Source organism: Melanostigma gelatinosum (assembly GCF_949748355.1).
Source record: "Melanostigma gelatinosum genome assembly, chromosome: 17".
Lineage (NCBI taxonomy): Eukaryota > Metazoa > Chordata > Actinopteri > Perciformes > Zoarcidae > Melanostigma > Melanostigma gelatinosum.
Window position 1 is genome coordinate 4,176,606 of NC_136650.1, and position 22,445 is coordinate 4,199,050.

Below are 22,445 nucleotides of genomic sequence, written 5' to 3' on the forward strand. Positions count from 1 at the left end.
TCCAGCTGTGGTATTTAATTTTGTATTGACTTCTGTGGAGTGGGAACCGACATGGAGGGAAACCACAGAGTAGAATTTTCTTGTTCTCTTGTTGCGAAACTATTTTGCCAACAAACCTGCTCCTCTTTTTATGTTTCTTGTACTCTACTTAGCTCTCGTGATTGCCATGTGCTTCTGGTTTATTCTCTTCAAATGAAGCTAGAAAGCGTGAGCTCACAGCTAATCCCCGCAGGATGAATGGATAACAACCCTGCCATTAGCCCTCTGCTTCCACACAATGAGGTTGTTAGCATTCCACAGCTGTTGCAGGTAAGCGAGTACTGCAAAGGGGGCATTGTTTTACGCAGTTAAAGTGTAATTCACCGAAACTTCCATCTCAGAGTAAGATGGGCTTTTGCAGAGGAGCCTCGTTGCAGTGCACGTTAAGCACTTGACACGACTTTGAAAGGGTTTTGAAATGGAGGAAACAAAGAAGAAACAAAATGGCCAGCGAGCTGTTTCCTCGCTCTTTGTTTTCCTTTTTCCCGCTTCATTCCCTGATTGGGGACATCGGAGGCTGCGCGCAGTGGATCCTCCTTGCCAGCGTTTTCACTCTCAGGGTTGATTTTGGATTTGCATCAGTGTTTGTCATTCTGGCTATAACTGTCCCCCCCCCCCGTGCTCCCAGACTGAGAACATACAACTTTGTTGAAATCAATTTCTGCTTCTTTTTAGGTCAATGCGACTTTCAAACACATTTCATAGCCAAGTCTGGTACACACACACACACACACACACACACACACACACACACACACACATTTTGTTCCCATTTCTTTGGATTTATTGGCATGAGACACACTATGATGTCTCGCTTTATCTTTTCATTGGAGTGGATGGTGCGACACAGATTATAAGGTAGCTGCCTTCCTTTTGGACTTTACGGTTCCCTTTTGTCTTCACAGTTTTGTCAGTGACACAATGTAGTCGGCCTTATGTTGGTCGGAAACGGTGTTGTTTGTGGAAGCTGGTCTGACCGGGCTGTTGATCTATGTCTGCTGGGTAAGCCCTCCTCTTCCTGGTCACCAGTTTTCCCTCTCTTACTACCTCTCTCTCCTCCATGAAGGCGGGTTTATACTTCTGTGTTTGAATACAGACGCTTTCGTCCCCATAAATGCAACTGCTCGTCATGCGGCGATGCACACCACGACAACTGTGTCTGGTCCGCTCGCTAGCGTCGCAACATGCGGCTGCTCCTTCCTCTCTGTGGACATGGACCGAAACGGAAGAGAGGTTGAGCTCAGAAAGTTATGTGCATTCGTACGTCTCTTCTTAGCGAGCAGTTTTAGTCAAAATAAGCTCCATCTCCAATGCGATTCGTCCACTCAGAGCAAACGTTCATCCATGAATGAACCTTTGGATGGTCGTCCTCTGGTGTGTGTGTGTGTGTGTGTGTGTGCGCCCTTGCCCCCCCTCTTGCTTTATGTGTGTTGTGTATTCCCTCCATCCCACGGCTTTGGGCTGTTAACCCTGCAAACACTATCACTCATCACAGTACACAACGAGAGCTTAAGAGCTCTCAGGGAAGCGTTCGTCTCCCTCTGCTCCTCTCTTTACTTTCTTTCTTCTTCTCTCCTCTCTCTCCTCTCTCTCTCTCTCTCTCTCTCTCTCTCACTTGTTTTTGTCTACTTTTCTATTCCCTCCTCCCCTTCTTCCTCCAAAGCTCACACATAACAGTCTGCTTTCTTTTGAGTGCTGAGGAGCACTTTCCCCCTTCCTCGCTCTTGTCTCTTGATCCCTCTTTGGTAATCTCTTTTTCTACTTTTCTTCTTCTTCTGCAACTGTTCTCCTTCTATCTCGCCCTCACTGCCCTCTCACTGGAGTGCGCGTCTCCTTTGGAGCTGCTGCAGGTTTCCACTCAGCCGGAGAGCGTGTTTTCTGTGCAGAAAAACACAAATTAAGAACCACTTCCACTCCAAACTGGAACCCTTTCAAGATGATTTGCGGCATTCGTGTTGTTATTGTTCATCAATGGCGGCAAATGGCGGCCGTATTTCATGCTTTTATCAAACAAATGAATGTGCTCGGCAATAAAAAAAACATGAGTAGTCGTACATCAGGTGCAGCAGAGAGGATGAAAGGATGGCCAGATATTTTACAGGTGACATTTCACGACGTCCGAAGCCCATTTTTAGCTGACAATGAGCCATTCATCGGGACAGCGATGCATTATTTATCGGAGTAATGAGTGTCCATCACTTTGATACATAATTCTTTGATCAACAGGGAAATCTAATTGATAGGAGGGAACAAGGGGTTTGAGAGAGTGCAGAAAAGGGATAAGTCAAGGAGAGAATGAAGGAGGTAGAGGAGGAAGGGAGGGAAGAGGAGGCAGAGGAAATGAAAAAGAAGACGTGGAGGAAGAGGAGGTTGGATGAAGGGAAGAAATGAGGTCAGGAAAAGAGAGAGGGGAGAAAAAGACTTAAGACGAGGAGTCTAACAGAGGTGCAAAGTGATGAATGGGTGTGTAGGAAGTGTGCGGAATGAGGGAAAATGGTTGCCTTGGCGCCAAGAGCCGGAGAATGAAAGTCAGCTGTTAGCCCTGCAGTGTGTGTGTGCCTGTGTGTGTGTGCCTGTGTGTGTGTGCCTGTGTGTGTCTTTTATGTGTGCGGTTCACCCAGGAGCACCGAGTCAAGGGAGGATATTGTCTGAGGTCGAAAAAAAAAGCTGTTGGGCTCTGCAACAAATCACTTCCAAGACAAAACACACCAAAAGCCAAGACAGCAGGACCAGGGTGAGGGTTCGGTTTGAGGGACGCACGCACACGCACACACACACACACACACACACACCTGTCATTTACAAACACGCCACAGATTCTAAAGCACGTCGTGAAGAAGGCGAGTGTAAACCGTACTTCAGTCACACCACTTCAACATTTATTGTGACTCAAACCATGATCTTTTCATAAACCCTAACTGAGTATTTCACTATCTTTTCCAAACGTAACTCGGAAGTTGTCTTGTTGAAACTCAACTAAGTTGTTTCCTGTGAAGATGAAGACCGTATGCGTGTAACCAGTGCAAGAGGAAGATACATGATAAATGAGGAGTCCCTTGTTCATAAGCTGTCATAGGAACCGTTGTATGAGGAGGAAGTTGAGTGCTGTCGTGATGATGTATGTTTTTAGGCCTAACAGGAAGTTATCATCACACTGGTGTCCTCTACAAAGAGCCAATTGGATTTTTCTATTAGTTTTGGATTATTGCAGAATATAAACTCTGTGGCAACCAAACGTTTATGATTCTTACATGTTTTGTTCGGCAAGACGATCTTCACAAATAAACACCACTGTAATGATTTTTGAAGCGTGGTCTAAAAAGGAAGGGAACCAGAAGTGCAAAAATGCTGACTCATTTCTGGCTTTTTATGATTCATTCCTGCATCACTCTATTTCCACTAATAATGAGAATAAAAATGCCTCATGTAACCACCTCAAACGGAAAAGACTGACCCGATCCAGCCCCTGCAGAAGGAGTTTTTAATCGGGTTGAGAGGAGGCGTGTAAACCTTTGATAATCCGTTCATTAGGGAAATATTAGCGCCTAATAAACGCCTGTAATCACCTCATTCAATCGTGCCTCACTGGCATATATTCTTTCCGCGTGGATACATCATAATCAGCAAGGTCACAATATCTCATATTTCTACTATTATTTAATTTAATTGAGTCACATCAACATACACTTTCCCATCCACTTTCACAGATGTGGAAATATCTGTGAAAAATCCTTTCAGTGTGTAATTGCCGTCAGCGGAAAACCGAGAAAAAAAGGTTTGCCATCACGGTCGCTAATGTTCAGTGTTTTCAATGATTTAACATGCGGAACCACTTCATCACCTTCAATACTCCATGTGTTGAATGGAAAGAGTTGGAGAGGAAACGTTCTGATACCTGCATGAAAATATCATGAGGCAGCTTCAATGTAAGCAGTGATAGACTGAGCGCTGTACTGATATGATACTAATAGATGAGACGACTTCACGCTGCCTCTGCATTCATGGCTGTGACAAGACTGCCATGATGAAGGTTAGCATTGTGTTTCCTTGCTTTAGTTTATTTTCTATGTACGCCTCTTGTACTTAATTACAGTACTTCAGTAACTCTACTGAGTTACATTCAACCACTGAACGCAGTGATTCCAAACCTATAGGTTTCAAGACAAGTCTGAAGACAAGTTCATCAGTAAGAGTGTTCAGTCCTTGAAAATGTGGAATTGAATTAAAAGCATTGACAGCTCATAACGGCAACTCCACTCTCGCGTTAAATGTTTACGGCTCTGAACAAGAAGAGGATTCCCAACAAAGCTTTTTGAAGTAATTATTCTCATCATCATCCTGATTAAGTCTGTTTCGCCGGCGAGAGTTAACTTGTCACGACTGGGACGTGTCACGTGTCGAAGTGTACCTGAGCAATACACTGAACCTCCGGCTCCCCGGGCGCCGATCAATGGCAGCCCACTGCTCCCTGTATACAGGGATGGGTCAAATGCAGTGGTCAAATTTTGTGTATGTGTAAAAAATGTATATGACAATAAAAATGGTTTCTTCTTTCTTTCTTCTTCTTCACATGGCAGGAAGCAGAGGTGTCTCATGAATCAGTGTGATTTGTTCACGAGCCGTTTGGGGTGCTGAGAGAAAATCTGTCTTTACGGAGAAGCAGGCCGGTGTCATCAAGCGTTCGTAGCAATACCTACCAAAAATAATGCGCCCTAATTTCATAGATAGCCCACATAATTATTTGTATGCTGTCCAAGTAATTGCGAACAAGGTGAAATAGCACTCTGGAAACACACATAGGACGTGTGGGATTACAACCACCGATCGTTCAGCCGGGCGACGGCTGTTCGCTCGGCGTGTGGAACGAGAAGTCATCGTTGATGTTTTTGTCCCCTAACCTTCGTAATTAGTTACGGCACCTGCGTAGTTATTTTAACCCAAACAACGTTATTTTCCTCAACCTATCTCAGTAGTTTTGTTGCCTCGTTGCTCGACTTTTGTAGGAAAACGCATGAAAAAATGAGGAGTAACTTTTCATGAGATACACAAATCGTTGTAGTGGGACACGTCGCATGACGACATACAAATCTGTGTTTTGCTTCAATTTAACTTTCAACAGTTACGATGATTTATATTTAATCGTTACTAACAACGTTTGACACACATTTTCAGGCCGATGCCTAAATGTTGCTGTTCCGTGAATTTGTCTGAGGATTTAGCCCTTACCGGCAAAAATACCCGAACTTCTCCGTCTCTCCAGTTCGACGTTTTCGTCTGCGTCTTTGTGTAAATGACCCTTCTTCTTTTTCTTCTTCACGCTTGTGTCTGCTGTTGATTTTCTTAATCAATATCAAGCTCATTCGTGCTCAGCATCTTATGGAGCTTTACAGCAGGCCTTCTCTTGTGAGGATGTGTTCAATCTGAAATGCTGCGTGTTTATCCGAGTCCCCCTGTGTGTTGATGTCTGAGCACACATTGTTTCTGTCCCTTTTCCTTTTTCACTTTATCTCTTTGCCCTTTGTGTGTGTTTGGGGTGGGGTGTGTGTGTGTGTGTGTGCATGATGTTATGATGTGTGCTATTTTTGGATTGGTGTGTTTATTCACCTTGTTGTTGCATGCATGGATGTGTGTGTGTGTGTGTGTGTGTGTGTGTGTGTAGGTCAGCAGCGAGGGGACAGATGACCGATAGGGTTCCAAGGACAGGGAGGCCGTGGGGGCCTTGGGCTTTGCGTATGTGCATGTGTGTGTGATTATGAGTGTGCGCATGAGTGATTCGGTGTGGCAGTGGATGGCAGCAAGCATACGGTTCCCCGCGAGCAGAGAACAGTGTCACAGGAAGTGGAGCTAACACACACACACACACACACACTGACTTACACCCGAAACAGAAACTTTCATCATAGAGACAGAAAGGACACACAAATACACAATAAACAAACAAAAAACACACACAGAAGTGTAAACCGTCATTCAAACATATTCATTCAGGAGGAAAGGCAGCTGAGAAACACACACTGGAATAACACACTCAGCTGATTGTGTCGCGCACACACACACAACTCTGAGATGATTAATGAACACACAATCGTGTATCAACACAAACTTCAGGGTCACACAATTCAAAAAGACCCCCTCATAATTCCTGGTTTGAATTTATTCTCAGAAATAGAACAAAAGGTTAAAGCGTTTTCTATTCGGAGAGGTAAAGTTACCGCCCGCCATCTTATCGCTGCGGGACCCTTTAATCATCAGATAAGTGAGCGGGGATGACTCACAAGATGTAAATGGTAAAATCTATATTATTATCACTCTCGAGGTGATTGAAGTGATTCCCAGCCGTGGCGCTTCCACGCAGGCATCCAGTACCAGAAAACCTCTGCAAGGCCTTCATTCCACTTTATATGTGTGGTTTAGTGTGAAGGTTTTTTCCCCCTGTGTATCCTGGTTCTGTTCATAATCAGGATATGATGTTTGCATGGACAAACCTGGTTATTTGTCTCCTGTTTCACATCTCTATACTTTCAGTGCCATGCCGTTGTCCCGAAAGCCCATTTGTCCCAATTACAAACCCCCCGTTGTTCCGCAGAATGACATCATCAAATCTTCCCGGGTGCGATATATTTTTCCTTCAGTATGTCATAATCCTGACCCGTCCTACTCCGCCTCTGATTGAGTAGAATGTTCATAGATCTACGCTCCGCATTTTCTCTCCCAAAGTGCACCAAATTGATGAATCTGTCATGGAAGCATGCCACCGGACCCAATTTATATCGCTGAAAAGAAATGATTGCAATGGTCGTTTGTTTTCCAATATTGTGCGGCCCCTAATATGCACACAACCAAGCTGTGATGTTGTATAAACTCAACATTGTAATGGGAGCTGTCGTTGTGTTTTGCTCACAAAGTAACCGTTGCGATTTGTACCAGAATGGGGAAAAAACAAAATCCAGGAACACACTTCATTTAACAGCTAATGTAACAGATAGAATCCCTGTCCTCTCCATATCACACACACACACACACACACACACACACACACACACACACACACACACACACACACACACTGCTTTGCAGCCATCAGTGTAATACCCTGTCACCAGACAGTTGAAATGCAACACACTATCTAAAAGGGTGAGAAGATTTGTCAGAGTGTGTGTGCACAGATGTGAGTATGTGTGTGAGTGTGGTGTATTAACTATGTCAGCTCAACTGTATGCAATCATGCCAACACGTATGGCCGTGAGTGTTTTTATCTAGTTATATTTTACAACTTCCCGTGTATCTGCTCCCACTGTGTGTGTTTAGTCCTCAATGATGCACCTAATCTGTGCATTCTGTGGTTCTTTTAGCTCGTCTTCATCATATTTATGCATCGAGTGCTCTTTGTGTGTGACTCTATTGTGTGTGACTGTTGTGTGTGACTCTATTGTGTGTGTCTCTGTTGTGTGTGACTCTGCTGTGTGTGACTCTGCTGTGTGTGACTCTGTTGTGTGTGACTCTATTGTGTGTGACTCTATTGTGTGTGACTCTATTGTGTGTGACTCTGTTGTGTGTGACTCTGTTGTGTGTGTGACTCTGCTGTGTGTGACTCTGTTGTGTGTGTGACTCTGTTGTGTGTGTGACTCTGTTGTGTGTGTGACTCTAGTGTGTGTGACTCTATTGTGTGTGACTCTGTTGTGTGTGACTCTATTGTGTGTGACTCTGTTGTGTGTGACTATGTTGTGTGTGTGACTCTGTTGTGTGTGTGACTCTATTGTGTGTGACTCTATTGTGTGTGACTCTGTTGTGTGTGACTCTATTGTGTGTGACTCTGTTGTGTGTGACTATGTTGTGTGTGTGACTCTGTTGTGTGTGTGACTCTATTGTGTGTGACTCTATTGTGTGTGACTCTGTTGTGTGTGACTCTATTGTGTGTGACTCTGCTGTGTGTGACTCTGCTGTGTGTGACTCTGTTGTGTGTGACTCTGTTGTGTGTGTGACTCTGCTGTGTGTGACTCTGCTGTGTGTGACTCTGTTGTGTGTGTGACTCTGCTGTGTGTGACTCTGTTGTGTGTGACTCTATTGTGTGTGACTCTGTTGTGTGTGACTCTATTGTGTGTGACTCTGTTGTGTGTGACTATGTTGTGTGTGTGACTCTGTTGTGTGTGTGACTCTATTGTGTGTGACTCTATTGTGTGTGACTCTGTTGTGTGTGACTCTATTGTGTGTGACTCTGCTGTGTGTGACTCTGCTGTGTGTGACTCTGTTGTGTGTGACTCTGTTGTGTGTGTGACTCTGCTGTGTGTGACTCTGCTGTGTGTGACTCTGTTGTGTGTGTGACTCTGCTGTGTGTGACTCTGTTGTGTGTGACTCTATTGTGTGTGACTCTGTTGTGTGTGACTCTATTGTGTGTGACTCTATTGTGTGTGACTCTATTGTGTGTGACTCTGTTGTGTGTGACTATGTTGTGTGTGTGACTCTGTTGTGTGTGTGACTCTATTGTGTGTGACTCTATTGTGTGTGACTCTGTTGTGTGTGTGACTCTATTGTGTGTGACTCTATTGTGTGTGACTCTGTTGTGTGTGACTATGTTGTGTGTGTGACTCTGTTGTGTGTGTGACTCTATTGTGTGTGACTCTGTTGTGTGTGACTCTGTTGTGTGTGACTATGTTGTGTGTGTGACTCTGTTGTGTGTGTGACTCTATTGTGTGTGACTCTATTGTGTGTGACTCTGCTGTGTGTGACTCTATTGTGTGTGACTCTATTGTGTGTGTGTGACTCTGTTGTGTGTGACTCTGTTGTGTGTGTGACTCTGCTGTGTGTGACTCTGTTGTGTGTGACTCTGTTGTGTGTGACTCTATTGTGTGTGACTCTGTTGTGTGTGACTCTATTGTGTGTGACTCTATTGTGTGTGACTCTATTGTGTGTGACTCTGTTGTGTGTGACTATGTTGTGTGTGTGACTCTGTTGTGTGTGTGACTCTATTGTGTGTGACTCTATTGTGTGTGACTGTTGTGTGTGTGACTCTATTGTGTGTGACTCTATTGTGTGTGACTCTGTTGTGTGTGACTCTATTGTGTGTGACTCTCTTGTGTGTGACTCTATTGTGTGTGACTCTGTTGGGTGTGACTCTGTTGTGTGTGTGACTCTGTTGTGTGTGTGACTCTATTGTGTGTGACTCTATTGTGTGTGACTCTGTTGTGTGTGACTCTGTTGTGTGTGACTCTGTTGTGTGTGTGACTCTGTTGTGTGTGTGACTCTATTGTGTGTGACTCTATTGTGTGTGACTCTGTTGTGTGTGACTCTATTGTGTGTGACTCTGTTGTGTGTGACTCTATTGTGTGTGACTCTGTTGTGTGTGACTCTATTGTGTGTGACTCTGTTGTGTGTGACTCTGTTGTGTGTGACTCTGTCGTGTGTGACTCTGTTGTGTGTGACTCTATTGTGTGTGACTCTGTTGTGTGTGACTCTGTCGTGTGTGACTCTTTCGTGTGTGACTCTATTGTGTGTGACTCTATTGTGTGTGTCTCTGTTGTGTGTGTCTCTGTCGTGTGTGACTGTCGTGTGTGACTGTCATGTGTGACTCTATTGTGTGTGACTCTGTTGTGTGTGACTCTGTTGTGTGTGACTCTATTGTGTGTGACTCTGTCGTGTGTGACTCTGTCGTGTGTGACTCTGTCGTGTGTGACTCTATTGTGTGTGACTCTGTTGTGTGTGACTCTATCGTGTGTGACTCTGTCGTGTGTGACTCTGTCATGTGTGACTCTATTGTGTGTGACTCTGTTGTGTGTGACTCTATCGTGTGTGACTCTGTCGTGTGTGACTCTATCGTGTGTGACTCTGTCGTGTGTGACTCTATTGTGTGTGACTCTGTTGTGTGTGACTCTGTTGTGTGTGACTCTGTTGTGTGTGACTCTATTGTGTGTGACTCTGTTGTGTGTGACTCTATTGTGTGTGACTCTGTTGTGTGTGACTATGTTGTGTGTGTGACTCTGTTGTGTGTGTGACTCTATTGTGTGTGACTCTATTGTGTGTGACTCTGTTGTGTGTGACTCTATTGTGTGTGACTCTGCTGTGTGTGACTCTGCTGTGTGTGACTCTGTTGTGTGTGACTCTGTTGTGTGTGTGACTCTGCTGTGTGTGACTCTGCTGTGTGTGACTCTGTTGTGTGTGACTCTGTTGTGTGTGTGACTCTGCTGTGTGTGACTCTGTTGTGTGTGACTCTATTGTGTGTGACTCTGTTGTGTGTGACTCTATTGTGTGTGACTCTATTGTGTGTGACTCTATTGTGTGTGACTCTGTTGTGTGTGACTATGTTGTGTGTGTGACTCTGTTGTGTGTGTGACTCTATTGTGTGTGACTCTATTGTGTGTGACTCTGTTGTGTGTGTGACTCTATTGTGTGTGACTCTATTGTGTGTGACTCTGTTGTGTGTGACTCTGTTGTGTGTGACTCTGTTGTGTGTGTGACTATGTTGTGTGTGTGACTCTGTTGTGTGTGTGACTCTATTGTGTGTGACTCTGTTGTGTGTGACTCTGTTGTGTGTGACTATGTTGTGTGTGTGACTCTGTTGTGTGTGTGACTCTATTGTGTGTGACTCTATTGTGTGTGACTCTATTGTGTGTGACTCTGCTGTGTGTGACTCTGTTGTGTGTGACTCTGTTGTGTGTGTGACTCTGCTGTGTGTGACTCTGTTGTGTGTGACTCTGTTGTGTGTGACTCTATTGTGTGTGACTCTGTTGTGTGTGACTCTATTGTGTGTGACTCTATTGTGTGTGACTCTATTGTGTGTGACTCTGTTGTGTGTGACTATGTTGTGTGTGTGACTCTGTTGTGTGTGTGACTCTATTGTGTGTGACTCTATTGTGTGTGACTGTTGTGTGTGTGACTCTATTGTGTGTGACTCTATTGTGTGTGACTCTGTTGTGTGTGACTCTATTGTGTGTGACTCTGGTGGGTGTGACTCTGTTGTGTGTGTGACTCTGTTGTGTGTGTGACTCTATTGTGTGTGACTCTATTGTGTGTGACTCTGTTGTGTGTGACTCTATTGTGTGTGACTCTATTGTGTGTGACTCTGTTGTGTGTGACTCTATTGTGTGTGACTCTGTTGTGTGTGACTCTATTGTGTGTGACTCTGTTGTGTGTGACTCTGTCGTGTGTGACTCTGTCGTGTGTGACTCTATTGTGTGTGACTCTGTTGTGTGTGACTCTGTCGTGTGTGACTCTTTCGTGTGTGACTCTATTGTGTGTGTCTCTGTCGTGTGTGTCTCTGTCGTGTGTGACTGTCATGTGTGACTCTATTGTGTGTGACTCTGTTGTGTGTGACTCTGTTGTGTGTGACTCTATTGTGTGTGACTCTGTTGTGTGTGACTCTGTCGTGTGTGACTCTGTCGTGTGTGACTCTATCGTGTGTGACTCTGTCGTGTGTGACTCTGTCGTGTGTGACTCTGTCGTGTGTGACTCTGTCGTGTGTGACTCTGTCGTGTGTGACTCTGTTGTGTGTGACTCTATCGTGTGTGACTCTGTCGTGTGTGACTCTGTCGTGTGTGACTCTGTCGTGTGTGACTCTATTGTGTGTGACTCTGTTGTGTGTGACTCTATTGTGTGTGACTCTATTGTGTGTGACTCTATTGTGCACAGATGCGTGCGAATCCTCTGGTCATCCGCTCGCCACCTGTCTGCGTGTTTGACCTTCCGCCCTCTCCTGTGTGAGCGCGTGTGCCCCCTTTCGACCCCTGCTTCTCCCACAATGCCTCTCTCTGTTCCTGCCTACACCCACGAGCCCATTGTCTATGCACACTTACCTGGTAACAGACTGCCGCTGTTGCCATGGCATTGCCGGCGGTACCCAGGTGTCCAAATCGCTCTCTGAATGACTGATGATTGGCTGTCGATGGTTGGCTCTGTTATTTATTTTTCTCTCTCGCACACACACACACACACACACACACACATATGCATATAAACATGATCTGAGTCCCAGTGATAGGGACACACACCCACATAGAGTCACATCCTCACAGGGGCGTGATGATTGGCTGTCAGGAGAACATGACCCTGATTTGGGCCTGTGGGACTTGAAGTTGTGGTGTGAAGTGTGTTTGAAGTGGCTTGAAGTAACATGTGTGTGCAGGAGTGAGTGAGTGAACTGAGCGGTGAAGTAGGTTGAATATTAAAAGTGCTCTCTTGGCTTTAGACCCTGGGCAAAATTGCACTTGAATATATTCCAAACGCTTGAAATAACCCGGGGAGCGCTTGATACGACTGATCTTTGCTCCACTCTCGAGGACATTCCAACTTTCAAAAAGTCTTAATTGGTACTGAAATGTCTTGAATCAGTGTGTCAAAAGTCTTCACAATATTACAACATGAGAAAGGATTTCATTAATCTTTTTTTTTTTTTTACATTGAATTGTAACATTGTGTGACCAACACCATTCATATTTTGTTTCTGTTGGCACATGTGGATTATGAGACAATGGTCCCCTGGGTATAGGCCAAAAGGCCCCACCACCTCTCCTTCATAGGAAGAAGATACAGACTTTGTAGTTATTTAGCCTCTTTTTGTAGTTGTTTTGTGTCTCTTTGTAGTTGCTTTGTGTCTCTTTGAGGTTATTTTGTGTCTCTTTGTAGTTGCTTTGTTTCTCTTTGAGGTTATTTTGTGTCTCTTTGTAGTTGTTTTGTGTCTCTTTGTAGCTGCTTTGTGTCTCTTTGAGGTTGTTTTGCCACTTTCATCATTGGCGTGAGTCTGTTAATTAATGTCTCTCTGTAGCTCTGCTGCATCTCTTTGTAGTTGTTTTGGTTTCTTTGTGGTCTTTCTGTATCTCTTTGTAGTCGTTTTATGTTTCTTTGTGGTCATTTTGAGTCTTTTCCTGGTTGGTTCGTGTCTCATTGAGTGACATTTTGTAAGTGAAAGCCAGGGAAACCCCTCATAATTTAGGTCCCTGGGCCTGTACCCTGGTAGGCCTGTTCAGTAATCCATCCATCCCGGCCAGGAAGCTCAGAAGCTCCACTGTCTGCTAGATAGCTGTCATGGGGAGGTGCAAATTCAAAGAAAATTGGCTATTTAACCAAGATGGCTGAAACCAGTACAAGGCAATGCATACGAGACTCTTTGTAATTTCTGCAAAAAGCTTCATACACGGCACGATTGAAGTTAAGGCAGCGGGATCCCACATGCAGAGTAAGAAACACAAAATTTACAAGAAAACTCCACCAAATACCAGGTATTTCACATTTCTGGTTACGTTACAATAAACATTTGTGCAAAATTGCCCCTAACCCCAAGCAATTGATGTTGCTTCATGTTTTTCTTTCTACTTTCAATTTGTCCTAAATATCATTCCAAGAGGCATTATAGGAGTCTTTAAAGTCTTAAATCTAACTTTCTCTGAAATATTTTATTCCTAGTGCAAATACAGCAAAGTTCTGTTCCTGCACTGTTCTCACTATGTGGCCTAATCCCTTGAAACTACAGAAGTGCCACCACAAAGACATGATTTGCCTTGTTGGTTGTTTAAACAGTCGGTTTTCCACTCCAGACTGAGCATGGTTCTTGGTCCAGTCAGAGGTCACAGACAGAGGTCGGAGACGAGGCAGGGAGGGACCGGAGAGAGGAGATCCTTTCAGCCGGGGTCACTCTTCAACTCCTTCTTTTCTCTCTCCTAATTCTTCTTCTTCTTCCCTCCTCATTTGTGTTTTCTCTCTCTTTTTCACTTCCAGTCTCTCTCGCTCTCTCTCTCTCTCAGTATGACCTAGTTTGATCCTGAATGGTTTGGGGGCTTTCTGTCTCTGAGATAAACTCATTTGCTCTGTATCATTTAGAGAGCAATGCCATTTCACTCCCCACCCCTCTACCCTGGATGCTATTTGGGGAAGCAAGAAGCAGAACGTTCTGCTGAGAGAACAATACAAGGGAATAGCTGAATTTAATCCAACGATGCACGCTAATGTTGTTCAATGCATGTTAACATCAGTAAGGTTTGTCAAAATTGGAGCTAAACTGTGTTCTCAATTAAGATCAGCTGAGCGATTGAGATGTTTTAAATGTGTGTTAAAAACTGACTGGGCCTTTATCACAGCTAGCATAGGGCTTTTTTCACACAATATGTTTGACTTGTTGTAAGAAATGTGTGTGTATAGTGTGAGTTCACATTTGTGTGTGTGTGTGTGTGTGTGTGCTCTTTAATCTGTTAAGTGGGTAGAGACATATTGGGGAGAAAGGACTCGCGCACACAGCTGTCAGGAAATGAAAGGGGGAGACGCTGGCTACAGATGAGGCTGTGAAGTGTTGCATATCCAAAGATATCTGTCACACAAACACAGCGAGCACTGATAGGCAGATTTATTCAAAAAGGTCACGCTGCACTTGAGCTTGTGTGTGTGAGAGAGAGCTGAACTGTGCAATGGGATTGCATTTAAAGTGCATTTAGTGATCCCATGAGACCTGCCTTCCTATTAGTGACACATTAGGTGCAAACGTCATATGTTTTTTGCATTTTGTTCCACCGCAGGGCGCTCCATAACCAAAAGAGCTGTGGGTTTGGATGGCTCTTGTGTGGTCTCAGAAGGCTAATTACACTGAGTGCACAGTGATGGAGCTGCCTGGAATTTATTCATGATTCTTCTGCTGTCCCAATTGTTCCAGTGAGACCAGTCATCATCCAATGCGTTTTTCGATTGGCTCATGATTCCTGATCCTTCTTTTCTTTTCAGATTACTCTTAAAACACTACAGGGAAAATGCAACCCTCTCTCATGTCTTCATTCAGCCCTGGGGACTTTGTCCGTTGGTCAATGCAGCTTTAGAAAGGGACTGTTACCAAAACCCCAACATTTACCATTGACGGTTTCAGATAATTAAAACAATTTGTGTCATAGCAGCGCTCGAAATTCATGTCCTCCCCGTTTCACCTTTTGTCCATAGAGAAAGGGAAAACTCCCCACTGACAAAAGAAACAGAAATTGGACCCTTGAACACTGGCTGACTCACCAGTAGCTGTTCAAAACTGTGATGAAGTGCTTTGCAGTCTTTTAGAATGCTGTCAAACACATCATTAAGGAAATGAAACAAGCACTGTGTTTTAAGGATCTTCTAGAACAGAAGTCAGAAAGATCCATCCATCCATTATCTTTAACCGCCTGTTCAGGGCCGCGGGGTTCCTGGAGACGATCCTAGCTGACATTGAGCAAAGGCAGGGTGCACTCTCGAGAGTTCGCCAGACAATCGCAGAGACGGGCAACCTTTTGTGCTTACATCCACAACTACGGGCAATTTAGAGTCTTCAATTAACCTAAGCTGCATGTCTTTGGACTGTGGAGAACCCGGAGGGAACCCATGCTGACACGGGGAGAACATGCAAACTCCACACAGAAGACCCGTCAAGCCTAGTGTGTAGCATTTCCTCTATTAGATTAGATAGGACATAATATCCACAGCTACGTTTTCATTGGTGTATAATCACCTGAAACTAAGAGTGGTTGTGTTTTCACTGAGAATAAGCCCTTCATATACATCGTGAGCCGGTACTCTTCATGGAATTCGCCTTATTGCACCACCAAGTTTCTACAGTAGACCACAATGGGCAAACCAAACACTGGACGTTTGGACAGCGGTCAGCGACCTGTCAATCACTGTGTAGCCCCGCCCTAAAGCATCCCCTGCATTATGGTCTGTGTGACTCTAAATGGACCATAAGTTACGAGATGAACATCATGCTGTATTGAAGAAGACTTGAAACTAGAGATTGAGACCATAAACTCATGTTTACAATGTTTACTGAGGGAATAAATCAAGAGAGAAGTAGAGTAATTTTCTCATAGACTTCAATACAATCAGACTTATTGTTGCAGACAGAGGAGTCGCCCCCTGCTGGCCATTTGACATAATGCAAGTTCAAGGCACTTCAGCATTGGCTCCCCTTTTCAAAACTGGAGGTTTCCACCTGTCCAGAGAGAGCCTTTCACATGCAGAGCCGTCTGACTACTGTTGCTCCTTATAGTGTTATTGCGGTATGGATGGCCTCTGAGCGAGGTGAACGATGTTACCACGGTTTGGCACTCTGCGGCTCACGTTACCCCAGTCTTGGAGGAGTGAGCGGAGGGTATTCAGTTGGTTGAAATCTACATCACTACTAAATTCTACACACTTTCCCTTTAACACATTTCCTTTTATCCGTGGCTAATATTTTACCTCCAAAGCAAACATTTATGTGGAGTCCTGCAATTGGCGATGCAACTGGAGGCCTATAACATCTTACTTGTCCACAATTATTCATGGTGAAATAAATCCTCCCAATGAATAGATTTTTGGTAAAATAATGTCATTTTGTTATTCAATCCACTTTGAGAGGTTCTGCGATGAAAGACAGTAAAAGAGCTTGAATGTGCATCACACTATTCAACGACGCAGATCTTCATAGAGCTCTCTCTTTCTGTTTTCTCCCACTCACCTTTTCCTTTCTCCTCCCCACTATCTGTCTCTCTCCAGCTCTCAACCCTTTTTTCTGTTCACGTGCCCTGCTGAAAGAAACGAGGAAGCTTTTAGCCTCGAAGATTACAATCATTCCGTTTTCATTCATCATAATTGCTTGCTGATTGCAGTAATTTCAGTGTTCTCTTTAGTGCTTGGTGGGCCACATGCCGCTCGCTCATATTTATGGATGTGCGCTTTGTGTGTTTTTGAGAGTCAATTTGCCTTTTCAGAGTCTGTAAATGCGAGAGGGCGCACTGCATGCCGCTGTTTGTGAGTCAGAGTTGGGGAAGGGGGAGGGGGGTCACACTGTGAAAAATAGGTGTTTTTGTTAAGGTAAGGACAAAGTAAAAACAGCATTTTTCATGTTTGCACGTATAGAACAAGTGAGCAACACACCGCAACAGAAGGCGACAAAGTGGCTGTGAAAAGAGAGATAAACAAAGCGTTTGAGAGACTGTGTCTTACCTGGAGGCGTGTAGAAGTACAGAGTGCAGTTGTCTGATGGAGTTGAAGGACGAGCATGAGAGGCATGAAAGGAAAGAGAGAGGAAGTGGTTGAGACTCAGCGACGGAGAGAGAGTGAAAAATATCAGGAGGGTTACAGAGAAAGTGAAAAATAAGAAGGAAAAAAACGACTGAAAATGGAGGAGGTGAAAGAAAGATTTTAAGAAACTGAGAGCGCGAGAGAGGCAGTTGTTGTTCCAGTGTCACTCACGGCCTCCCTGGGGAGTGTTTAGACCTTTAAAATCTCCTTCTCTTTTTTCCCCGCAGGCCGCTAACGCTCCCATCGCCCCCTCACCCCTCCTTCCCTCCCGCGTTTATCGCTCCTCTTCCCTCCCTTCACTCCTCCACTGCTTCACCTTCACGCTCCTCTCCATTTTCCTTCCTTCCTTCCGTCCTCTCCTCCTTTGATCCCCCCTCCTCCCTCTCTGTGTTCCCACCGACTCTCAGATCCAAGTATTCTTTTCTCGTCTTCTCTCCTGTGAGTGAGTCAGGGAGAGAAACAGGCGGAGCTAGAAAGGTGCAGCAGAGTGCAGATCTCCGGCCAGGTGTGTCTGCAACAACCACTGCTGTGTTGCTTGTTTGAATGGACACAACCCACAATGAGGGCCGGACTGGGGGCATAATTCAGGCTGAGAATCTAACTTCGTTCCAGGAGAATCTCCACACATTCACAACAGACCACGAATAGGCTGCTGTGCCCGTTTTGTTTCTGTTTACTGTTGTTACCAGGTGGCAACCTCCGGTTTTAAAAAGTAAAGCCAATGCTGAAGTGCCTTAAACTTCCATTCTCTCCGTTGTCCATCAGGGGGCGACTCCTCCGGTTGTATAGAAGTCTATGAGAAAATGACTCTACTTCTCTCTTGATTTATTACCTCAGTAAACATTGTAAACATGAGTTTATGTCTCAATCTCTAGTTTCAAGTATTCTTCAACACAGCATGATGTTCATTTAGTAAATGATGCTCCATTTAGAGTCACACAGACCATAAAGCAGGGGATGCTTTAGGGCGGGGCTACCTTGTGATTGACAGGCAGCCACTGCAACTTTACCAAGGCTTCACTCCTCCACAGTCCAACCACTGGTTGCAAAGAACCAAAATGGCGTCGGCCAAAACGCTGCACTCAAGGCTTCAAAACCGGAGTCCACAAACCGGGTGACGTCACCATGACTACATCCACTTCTTCTGTACAGTCTATATATTAGCATGGCATTATCAAACAGGCAACATATATTTTAGTTTTAACTATGCCCAAAAACTTTCTCTTCCTCTTGCCCCCTTTCTCATTCTTTCTTATTTTCTCGTCCACTCACACTCCACACACTGAATGAACATTGTGTTGATGCGTATACATGATTGCGACCAATCCGTGATGAAAGTCAGAGATTATACCAGCAGGTTAAACTTGTGCCCCCTGCCGGCGGGGGGCGGGTTAAGAGTAGTGGGTCACAAATGAGAATATGGATCAATGAGCAAATAAAAACATGACTTTCAATCAATCAGAACTGCAAAATCGGAAATGAACAAGAGAACTGTTCATGTACGCGAAACTAAACCTAATGTAAGACTTTTTTTTGTATCAATCCTATTGTATGGAACACAGTTGTAATGGTTATAATATTTTCTCTCTTGATTTAACAACTGAATTCATCATTCGGGGAATGCAGTTTTTGGCCTGTAAAAAGTGAGTGATCAGTTTTTTTCACAGCAATATTGTAAATGTTGAATTTATTTGGTCCTCACCTACCGCGAGAGACTCTCAGCTGCTAAAAGTTAGTCTACCTTGGTCTGATCGCAAATATTTCGTATTCAAATCTACGATACGTTTCTTCATCTTAAACTACCTGGTACCCCTAAAGCTGAAGTATGCCGAAAATGTAGCGTCTGAGTGCCATACATTTTGTCATCAGAGGGAAAACACATGGTTCTGTGTAGACGTCCGCGTACCGGCGATTTGTTGTGACGATACAAATTGTAGCATATCTATTGTCTGGACCACATCCTCCAAGTGGACAGTAGAAAGAGAACGCGTCCGTGGTGTGCGTTTGGGACTATGGTCGACACTCAAGTAGATGATTCACACATATCCACCGTTTCGGTGGCGTAAATACAGTATGGCCTAAATTAGTCTGACAAATTGCCTTGCCTCTTGTTTGATTTGGTTCTTCATGTTTCCCACTCTGTGACTTGTGATGTAGATCCTGAACATTAGAAGCAGCCTATTACGGTAGTTACCTGTGTTTCTGTGGTGCATGAATCTGTGTGTGTAACAATGTTTTTTTTTTGTTTGGCTGTTGTATTTTTGTATCCATGTTGTGTAACAGGGAGAGCTGGTTAAGTGCAGGCCTTCAGCACAATGTGTTTCTCTGATGGCTTATACAGCCCACACAATGGAGTGTTTGATAAGAGAGAGCAACGGAGCACTTTAGACAGGGACTGTTGTTTCAATTTCATTTGAATTGCGCGTGATACGGTAGCAATTTCTCACCACGAGTGTCACTCAGATAACAGCATTATATCTGGCGTGTTTTGCTACCGAGCGAGGGAGTGAGAAATGGACAGAAACAGACAGAGCTAAGCAGGAGTGAAGGTCTGCTGCAGTGTGCCTGGTTCCCACCCACTCATTTTCACATCTAAAAGGCAACGCTACAAAATGAAGCCCGAGCTATTGATTTAACAATATCAATGTTTGGTAATTTATATAAATATTTCAGCAGGAACCAGCACCGACTCGCTGATGGGGCAATCGAGCTGCATTTCGGATAAAGATTGCCTGTAATGGATAGAGTTGAATGGAAGTGAAGGGTGCAGTCCTCAAAGGTGAGAACAGATGAGGACGTGTGGATCCCGGAACAGATAGGAAGAGACAGTGGGAGGGTTGACTCACCACTACAGCATGTGGGAGATTTAAAACTTTAACCAAAAAGCTACAGTAGAGGCAAAGTTTTTCAAGGTTTGCTTACACCTAGACATAGAACAAACTTTAAGTTAATGGGCAAAACGTTCTCCAAGTTCCCCAGCTTCTGGTATACTTAATGTTCTCCTCCACCAACACTCCTCTGTACAACCCTGTCACCGCACTAGAATGCTTGGATTGGATACTTCTGCCAAACCTCAGGATTGCGTTCAGTGGGAACATTTTTTACGTTTAATTCTAACATTTTCAAAATGTTCACTTTCTACAATATCTGCACAGGGCAACTGGTGAGATTAAGGTTAGAAAATATATCGCAGTTTTGACAGATTACACACTGCTGACGGTTGATAAAAAGACCGGCATTAATAAGGTCTCCAGACACCCTACATGTCCATCCAACCCAACCTCCACACCATTACTTTACATTATGTCCTGTTTTGCCAAGGAACAATGGTATTGGTGCAGAATTGTCTGATATTGCTTCAGTAACATAGAGTGCTGAGGGATGACGGTTTTTTTTGTAGAAGTTAACCCAGAAGTTAGCATCGCACTGGTTCACTCGAGAAAAAGCCAATGAGATTTTTTCCATTGGATTATTGCAGAAAAGAAGCTCTGTGGCAAACAAACGTTTATGATACTTGTACGTTTAATTCGGCAAGATGATCTTCACAAATGAAAAGCACTTTTATAATTTTTAAAGCGTGAATGCAATCACCAGAAGTAGAATGCTAGGCTATAAGGGAACGAGTAAACACAACCAGGCTGTAAAGGCGGACTAGTGTTCTCGTGATGACGGTTTGTTAGCAACCGCCTTTTTGTCTTCAAACTAAATGTTGAGATCTTTTCAGCTTGTGTCAAACACAGACCTTATATCAGTCATCGAACCAAAAACAACCAACTAACCAAAAACTTCAAGATGAGGGAAAAGTGCAAAAATGCTGACTCATTTCCTGGTTTTAGGACTTATTCCTGCAACAGTAGATTAGATTACATGTTTCGTCAAAGCTTATTACCTGACATTGCATTTTTGTATGGTAATTGTAAAATGCAGCAAGATTGTGTTGTGATTAGCTCTGTCGCCTCACAGCAGGAGGGATACTGGTTCGAAACCCGGGCTGGACGGCCCTTCTGTGTGGAACTTGCATGTTCTCCCAGTGTCAGCCTGGGTTTTCAACGGGTTTCCTCCCACAGTCCAAAGACATGCAGAATTGAAGAATCTAAATTGCACTATGTGTGAATGTGAGCGTGAATGGTTGACTGTTTCTGTGTCAGCCCTGTGATAGTCTGTGTACCCTCCCTTTGCCCAATGTCAACGGAAAAGCTTTTCAGATCCAGCGATAAGACTCATGTGGCCATCGGTGTCTCGAGTGAGCAAGAAGAACGGTGTAACTACATTTGAGAGAGCTTTCTCTGTTCACTGTCGTCCAAGTTGTGCTTACATTTTGCTAACTAACAGCAGAGTAAACTCCAGGGGATTTGACTTGAGAGGCATCATCCTGTTACTGCTTCCCAAAGCACTCCACGTTGTTCCCTCTGAAACCTGTTAGCAAGAACCCTTTGGACTGCTTTAAATCTTACAAAATAAAATCCCACTCATTGCAAACTAAGCATTCACAAAAACTAGGATCGTTCTCTCACGATGTATTCTGCTCTCATATTCTGATGCTGTTTTTCGGTGCTCGTTCAAAAGTTTTGTTGTTAATGAACTTCCATGCTTATGTAAGTCAATTTATGTTATTTGTCCACTTATACCGACTGGTATTTGCCAGAAACTGGTCCTGAACTGGCATTATTTATTCGAAAAAATATATATTTTCAATATCAGCAACCTAACTTTTCCCGAAATTATATTTAGCCGTGTATTCAGAGATCTGGCATTTCCATTCTGCTTTAACTCGACGCACTCATCAACACAGATGGATGGAAATGCACTCACTGTTGCAATGTGCAGTTTGATAGCTCTGTTGGCCTGCAGTGAGAGGAACAGGTGTGTTCGATGAGGACAGCGGCTGATGCTTCCTGCCTGTTCAGGGATGTAATGAGTAAGAAAGGTGTGAGTAATCCGTCTCCTGGGGTGCACTCCACTCTTCTCTCGCTCTCTCCTTGAGGGCCGTGTAAGCTTGAAACAGAACGCCACCTGCTGGTGAGGAGGTGGAGGAGGAGTCTTCCTCACTCTGTGATGAAAAGCATAGTTCCAGCTACTCTGTCACCTGCCTCTATTTTGTCACGTATGACTTGTTGCATGTAGTTTCTACAGATGTCATTTATTTTTGGCCACCCCAAGATACAATGGAGATGAATTTAAATGAATTTGGGAAGGAATCAAATAATTAAAACTAATTGCATTTGAAACACTCAAAATGGAACTTGCCTTTTCTGGAAACAATCAGTCATTTTTTAAGGATTATTTCTTTGGTAGAAAGATTGATTTGGGACGAGCTGAACCGAATTGTTTTTGTTTCTGCATAATTTTTTTATATTTCTTTATATTTTTTTGATCCCTCCATGCTAACAGTTCTTTGACCTGAAGAT

The 22,445-nt window shown here is 44.0% G+C and overlaps 1 protein-coding gene across 1 annotated transcript in view; it reads left to right on the forward strand.

Annotated features, from left to right (window-relative positions):
* The window catches only part of pvrl2l (PVR cell adhesion molecule related 2 like), a 298,583-nt gene that overhangs the window by 265,513 nt on the left and 10,625 nt on the right, over positions 1–22,445 (forward strand). The gene's annotated exons all lie outside the window — the stretch shown is intronic.